This window comes from Procambarus clarkii, chromosome 36 (genome assembly GCF_040958095.1).
Source record: "Procambarus clarkii isolate CNS0578487 chromosome 36, FALCON_Pclarkii_2.0, whole genome shotgun sequence".
NCBI lineage: Eukaryota > Metazoa > Arthropoda > Malacostraca > Decapoda > Cambaridae > Procambarus > Procambarus clarkii.
In genome coordinates this window covers 42795925-42804764 of record NC_091185.1, presented here as the reverse complement: position 1 = coordinate 42804764, position 8840 = coordinate 42795925, and positions in this window count along the sequence as shown.

Here is an 8840-nt window from a genome sequence, read left to right as displayed (position 1 = left end):
CTCCTACCGGCAACACCCACCTACTGGCCACACCCACCAACCGGCCACATCCTCCTACCGGCCACACCCACCAACCGGCCACATCCTCCTACCGGCCACACCCACCTACCGGCCACACCCACCAACCGGCCACATCCTCCTACCGGCTGCACCCACCTACCGGCCACACCCACCAACCGGCCACATCCTCCTACTGGCCACACCCACCTACCGGCCACACCCACCAACCGGCCACATCCTCCTACCGGCTACACCCACCTACCGGCCACACCCACCAACCGGCCACATCCTCCTACTGGCCACACCCACCTACCGGCCACACCCACCAACCGGCCACATCCTCCTACCGGCTACACCCACCTACCGGCCACACCCACCTACCGGCCACACCCACCTACCGGCCACATCCTCCTACCGGCCACACCCACCTACCGGCCACATCCTCCTACCGGCCACACCCACCTACCGGCCACACCCACCTACCGGCCACACCCACCTACCGGCCACACCCACCTACCGGCCACACCCACCTACCGGCCACATCCTCCTACCGGCTACACCCACCTACCGACCACACCCACCTACCGGCCACACCCACCTACCGGCCACATCCTCCTACCGGCCACACCCACCTACCGGCCACATCCTCCTACCGGCCACACCCACCTACCGGCCACATCCTCCTACCGGCCACACCCACCTACCGGCCACATCCTCCTACCGGCCACACCCACCTACCGGCCACATCCTCCTACTGGCCACACCCACCTACCGGCCACACCCACCAACCGGCCACATCCTCCTACCGGCTACACCCACCTACCGGCCACACCCACCTACCGGCCACACCCACCTACCGGCCACATCCTCCTACCGGCCACACCCACCAACCGGCCACATCCTCCTACCGGCCACACCCACCAACCGGCCACATCCTCCTACCGGCCACACCCACCTACCGGCCACACCCACCAACCGGCCACATCCTCCTACCGGCTACACCCACCTACCGGCCACACCCACCTACCGGCCACACCCACCTACCGGCCACATCCTCCTACCGGCCACACCCACCAACCGGCCACATCCTCCTACCGGCCACACCCACCTACCGGCCACATCCTCCTACCGGCCACACCCACCTACCGGCCACATCCTCCTACCGGCCACACCCACCAACCGGCCACATCCTCCTACCGGCCACACCCACCTACCGGCCACATCCTCCTACCGGCCACACCCACCTACCGGCCACACCTACTGTATGTAAAAAAGTCGGTCATCAACCTTGGTTAAACTACCAATTACCTCGACATAACATACACATTAATAATTTAATCAAAACAAGTTAATATTTACCCAAGTGTGTGAAGCTGTGACCTTAAACAATAATATTTATTTCAGGTAGAGGTAGATTTGAGTAGATTTATTTTAGGTAGAACAAGAGCATTGTTACGGTATGGTCACCGTTGCTGGAGTGTGGAGTGTCGATTTCTGCGCCATCTATGGATCTGAAGTCCCACTCCCCGGTATTGGGTGCAACGGAAAGCTCCGGTTTCCTGCCTCAGTTAGACGGTGAGGTCGATGATGATGACCTCTGGTGGGTGGCGTATCGAGATCAACGCCATCTAGGTTGCGACTGCAATAATAATTTCAATTCCTTGCTGGAAGGGTGTTATAATAAGGGCACCCAGTATACTGTCTGTCTAGCTAATGACGTTTTATGTTCACAGAGGTGACGAAAGGAGGCGATTGCTCTGAAGAGGGCAGTTCACCTCAGTCAGTCCATGAACTCTTGACTTAGTCCTGTGAGAGGACTAAGTGGCCGCCGTCGGTTATAACGGTGTTGGAGGGGCCGGCGTACCTGGGATTGGCCAATAAGAGTTACACGATGATAGTTGTTCATCTGTTGATAAGTGCTGCTAGCGAGCTGCTAGAGATTTCTGCCACGGTGTTAGCTACCCCTGTATGTGATTGATTGAGACCCCTGTCAACGTGTTGCTGAAGCCCTCTGTCAGTGTGTATCTGGAGAGCGAAGGTGGGGTATTGGCACAGTGTGAAGATACGGTGTGTGGGGACTGGCCCATGTTGAAGGTGAGCTCGCTGGTGTTTGTCATTAGGTGTGGACGACGTGTACCTGCAAAGTGGGTTCACTGGGATTGATGAACACTGCCGGTGTATTGTCCTGAGTGAAAGAAACAATTTGTAAATATGTGTAGTAATACTTTAATATAATATATATAGTGGTGAAGGTGTTAATATATTGGTGAAGGTGTAATAGTGAATTGTTTATCTCCCCTTTTATTTTTTGCACTACTACTAGTGCAAGAAAAAAAACTCTGCTCATTTGTTTCCGACTCCCCCGGGGATGGAACCTGGATCCTTTGGACTACGAATCCCGAGAGCTGTCCAGTCAGCCGTCAGGCCCCCTATATTACTACACATTCCACGATGAATTGTTATTCTTACAGATGTGAGGCAGCCAGATGTGAGGCAGGACACAGCTGGCGTTGATTGGGAATGCATCTCTGTGAATTGTTACTGGTCATCGGGAGTTGAAATGTGTCAACAAGGTCACCAATACGTCAGGAACAGCAGAAAAAGCAGTGTGGCACTTTAGGTGCGAAAGAGGTTGAACATTCGTTCGTGTACTCGTGTTGTCTAGCGTGACCCCGGCAACATAAAGAACTAAAGAACGCCTACATCAATAGGTGGAAATGGGAGCACATTTAGATAAAAAAAACATGATACCATTTTTAATCGCTTATGTAAGGACAAGGATATGAAAATACACATATACCACACACACATACACAATCGAACTGTACTAAGTTAAAGTCAACCCCGTGTCTTAACTACTCACAAATTACGAACTGAAATGTATAATGTCGTTGAAGTTGCCTATTAAAAAAAGAACATTGCATGTACTTGGAGCTCGAGATGGAGACCTAAATGGGCTACCAGACAACTAAGAAGGGTGTCAGAAGCAGTAACCTGGTAGCCGCTAGGCGGTGCGGCTCGCGACTTTGCTATCACGATATTGTGAATCTCTTCGTATGTCGCGAGAAGAACGATATTCAGTATTGTTTAAGGCGACGTATAGGTAAGGGGGTGTGAGGTACACACCAGCACTGGGGTCCTAGTGAGCACCTGCCATGAACCACACTGGGGTCTTAGTGAGCACCTGCCATGAACCACACTGGGGTCTTAGTGAGCACTTGCCATGAACCACACTGAGGTACTAGTGAACACCTGCCATGAACCACACTGAGGTACTAGTGAACACTTGCCATGAACCACACTGGGGTAATAGTGAGCGCCTGCCATGAACCACACTGGGGTACTAGTGAGCACCTGCCATGAACCACACTGGGGTCCTAGTGAGCACCTGCCATGAACCACACTGGGACACTAGTGAGCACCTGCCATAAACCACACTGGGGTACTAGTGAGCACCTGTCATGAACCACACTGGGGTACTAGTGAGCACCTGCCATGAACCACACTGGGGTCCTAGTGAGCACCTGCCATGAACCACACTGAGGTACTAGTGAGCACCTGCCATGAACCACACTGGGGTACTAGTGAGCACCTGCTATGAACCACACTGGGGTACTAGTGAGCGCCTGCCATGAACCACACTGGAGTCCTAGTGAGCGCCTGCCATGAACCACACTGGGGTACTAGTGAGCACCTGCCATGAACCACACTGGGGTACTAGTGAGCCCCTGCCATGAACCACACTGGGGTACTAGTGAGCACCTGCCATGAACCACACTGGGGTACTAGTGAGCGCCTGCCATGAACCACACTGGGGTCCTAGTGAGCACCTGCCATGAACCACATTGCTGAACCTGTGAGCACCTGCCATGAACCACACTGGGGTACTAGTGAGCACCTGCCATGAACCACACTGGGGTCCTAGTGAGCACCTGCCATGAACCACACTGGGGTCCTAGTGAGCCCCTGCCATGAACCACACTGGGGTACTAGTGAGCCCCTGCCATGAACCACACTGGGGTCCTAGTGAGCCCCTGCCATGAACCATACTGGGGTCCTAGTGAGCCCCTGCCATGAACCACACTGGGGTACTAGTGAGCGCCTGCCATGAACCACACTGGGGTCCTAGTGAGCACCTGCCATGAACCACATTGCTGAACCTGTGAGCACCTGCCATGAACCACACTGGGGTACTAGTGAGCACCTGCCATGAACCACACTGGGGTCCTAGTGAGCACCTGCCATGAACCACACTGGGGTCCTAGTGAGCCCCTGCCATGAACCACACTGGGGTACTAGTGAGCCCCTGCCATGAACCACACTGGGGAACTAGTGAGCTCCTGCCATGAACCACACTGGAGTCCTAGTGAGCCCTTGCCATGAACCACACTGGGGAACTAGTGAGCTCCGGCCATGAACCACACTGGGGTCCTAGTGAGCACCTGCCAAGAACCACACTGGAGTCCTAGTGAGCCCCTGCCATGAACCACACTGGGGTACTAGTGAGCGCCTGCCATGAACCACACTGGGGTACTAGTGAGCCCCTGCCATGAACCACACTGGGGTACTAGTGAGCACATGCCATGAACCACACTGGGGTACTAGTGAGCACCTGCCATGAACCACACTGGGGTACTAGTGAGCACCAGCCATGAACCACACTGGGGTCCTAGTGAGCACCTGCCATGAACCACACAGGGGTCCTAGTGAGCACCAGCCATGAACCACACTGGGGTACTTGTGAGCACCTGCCATGAACCACACTGGGATACTAGTGAGCACCTGCCATGATCCACACTGGGGTACTAGTGAGCCCCTGCCATGAACTACACTGGGGTACTAGTGAGCCCCTGCAATGAACCACACTGGGGTACTAGTGAGCACCAGCCATGAACCACACTGGGGTCCTGGTGAGCACCTGCCATGAACCACACAGGGGTCCTAGTGAGCCCCTGCCATGAACCACACTGGGGTACTAGTGAGCACCAGCCATGAACCACACTGGGGTACTAGTGAGCACCTGCCATGAACCACACTGGGGTACTAGTGAGCCCCTGCAATGAACCACACTGGGGTACTAGTGAGCACCTGCCATGAACCACACTGGGGTACTAGTGAGCACCTGCCATGAACCACACTGGGGTACTAGTGAGCACCTGCCATGAACCACACTGGGGTACTAGTGAGACCCTGCCATGAACCACACTGGGGTACTAGTGAGCACCTGCCATGAACCACACTGGGGTACTAGTGAGCCCCTGCAATGAACCACACTGGGGTACTAGTGAGCACCTGCAATGAACCACACTGGGGTACTAGTGAGCACCTGCCATGAACCACACTGGGGTACTAGTGAGCACCTGCCATGAACCACACTGGGGTCCTGGTGAGCACCTGCCATGAACCACACAGGGGTCCTAGTGAGCACCTGCCATGAACCACTCTGGGGTACTAGTGAGCACCAGCCATGAACCACACTGGGGTACTAGTGAGCCCCTGCCATGAACCACACTGGGGTACTAGTGAGCCCCTGCAATGAACCACACTGGGGTACTAGTGAGCACCTGCCATGAACCACACTGGGGTCCTGGTGAGCGCCTGCCATGAACCACACTGGGGTACTAGTGAGCGCCTGCCATGAACCACACTGGGGTACTAGTGAGCTCTTGCCATGAGCCACACTGGGGTACTAGTGAGCACCAGCCATGAACCACACTGGGGTCTTAGTGAGCGCCTGCCATGAACCACACTGGGGTACTAGTGAGCGCCTGCCATGAACCACACTGGGGTACTAGTGAGCTCCTGCCATGAACCACACTGGGGTACTAGTGAGCTCCTGCCATGAACCACACTGGGGTACTAGTGAGCACCTGCCATGAACCACACTGGGGTCCTAGTGAGCGCCTGCCATGAACCACACTGAGGTACTAGTGAGCTCCTGCCATGAACCACACTGGGGTACTAGTGAGCACCTGCCATGGACCACATTGGGGTACTAGTGAGCACCTGCCATGAACCACATTGGGGTACTAGTGAGCACCTGCCATGAACCACATTGGGGTCCTAGTGAGCACCTGCCATGAACCACACTGGGGTACTAGTTAGCACCTGCCATGAACCACACTGGGGTACTAGTGAGCACCTGCCATGAACCACACTGGGGTACTAGTGAGCACCTGCTATGAACCACACTGGGGTACTAGTGAGCGCCTGCCATGAACCACATTGGGGTACTAGTGAGCCCCTGCCATGAACCACACTGGGGTACTAGTGAGCACCTGCCATGAACCACACTGGGGTACTAGTGAGCACCTGCCATGAACCACACTGGGGTACTAGTGAGCACCTGCTATGAACCACACTGGGGTACTATTGAGCGCCTGCCATGAACCACATTGGGGTACTAGTGAGCCCCTGCCATGAACCACACTGGGGTACTAGTGAGCACCTGCCATGAACCACACTGGGGTACTAGTGAGCACCAGCCATGAACCACACTGGGGTACTAGTGAACACCTGCCATGAACCACACTGGGGTACTAGTGAACACCTGCCATGAACCACACTGGGGTACTAGTGAGCACCTGCCATGAACCACACTGGGGTACTAGTGAACACCTGCCATGGACCACACTGGGGTCCTAGTGAGCACCTGCCATGAACCACACTGGGGTTCTAGTGAACACCTGCTGTTGGATATTTCCAACATCGAATACAGCATTGTTGTATTCTCATTACTTATTACTAATCATATTAATATTGTAGTAAGTAAAATTAACAACTCGTAGAATTCTCCTGTACTAATAATTCATCTGTGCATTAGGCTAGAATTCTCACGTCATCTGACGCCAGTATTGCGTCAGATTTCTTTACAGTAAAACACATTATATTCAATTTGTGTGAGAATTAAATACGATTCTCCATAATTAAGGCATTCTGTATGACAACTGATTGCAGACGAATTGTTCTCTAACTAAAAGCCGAATAGAGCGTTAGAATTATACCGTCTACCTCGCAGTAGTGTTAACGTCATCAATGAATGCTATGGGGAGACATTAATTCCTCTCCCTTGTATCTTTACTATTCTTAAATAGTTAAATAATAATATTTCGTTCCTCTAAATAATAAACCCGTCCAGTCTTTAGAGTTTCAAGCGCGAATGCGAGAAATAGTAATGTTCATGCCAATAATTTGTGTAATGAACGTCGACTCGGCGTGGGGGGAGGGACGCGACGCCATGCTCAGTCGGTGACGGTGTTGGGAAGCGGACACGTGCAAAGCCAGAAGGAGGCAAAACCACGCTTACCGAACTCACAAAAGACGCCATTGTCCAGTAAATAGGACACGTGTGTCTATCCACAGATGAAAGCCGCCACTGTGAGGCGTGAACGACCTTGCAGATAATATCTTCAACTAGTGCTGGTGTTAAATAAGGGACCCCTAGACTTGGTTCCTGACGACACGTGATCAGCCAGCTTGAAACGCATCAATCCAGGATAGGTTCACCGGAGCCTGGGATGCGAAATTACGGCAATCTTAATACTTACACAGTGCCCACAGCTAAGTACCTTTTATTTGATGCATCATTTACAGGTTTAATAATAGCGGGGTGATTGCGCGTCACGCGGCACGACAACACCTAATAACAGGTGATTAGAAATTTCTCTGTAGATACCACTAATCTTGAATATGTATTGAGTAGTTAAATCAATTGCTACTGGTAGTTATTTATTTTGCAGCTCGAGAGACGAATTCCTCATGCTGTCTTCTCCATGTTAACCGTGTCAGACGTCGGTGTACCAGACTTGGAGATTAAGAGGACTGCCAGGGTTATCTAAAGGAATCTATTACCAGCTAAGGCTTATTTCTTTTACTCATAACATTGCAATTTGATACATTCAGAATGTTTTCAACATAATGTGTGATTTACTGTAATTCATTATTATGCTCATATTCATGTTCTTCTTTGTATGAATAATATTATATTCAACATTAATTATAGGATTAGATTATTATTAATAGAATTAGTGAACGAACCACACTGATTCCTGGACGTACTGACCTCCAGTAATAACCCCCCAATGTAGGTGTTTGAGGTTTGGTTTTAATAATACAGCCCATTAATTATTCTTATGATCATACTTTCTAGTCATATCCATAGTCACTGGTTTTCTCTAGAATTTTATCTAATGATCTGAAATTCTCAGTTTCCCTCTTTACTTTAAAAGCGGGTGGTCCTTCGTAATTTAATTTACTACTTTAATTATTAATTAATCAGAATCAAACCCAAATATCCCACACCTGCCATGAACCACACTGGGGTACTAGTGAGCACCTGCCATGAACCACACTGGGGTCCTAGTGAGCACCTGCTATGAACCACACTGGGGTACTAGTGAGCACCTGCCATGAACCACACTGGGGTACTAGTGAACACCTGCCATGAACCACACTGGGGTACTAGTGAACACCTGCCATGAACCACACTGGGGTCCTAGTGAGCACCTGCCATGAACCACACTGGGGTACTAGTGAACACCTGCCATGAACCACACTGGGGTACTAGTGAGCACCGGCCACGAACTACATCTTTAGTTTGTGATGTGTCTTTCGGTCATCGAGTTCTATACAAGAACAACAAATAAAAATAAAGAATATTACATTTCGTGAAAAGTACAATAATATTGAAACCTTACATCGAATATTGTTCATTTGTTATGATCTTAGTAAATGGAAGGATTCTATTTAATACTCTTTGATTACTTCTATTTTGTGGAAGGTTTATGAACTAACTTTTTATTGCATGTTTTTAGACATTATTAATGTGGACTTTCACGAGC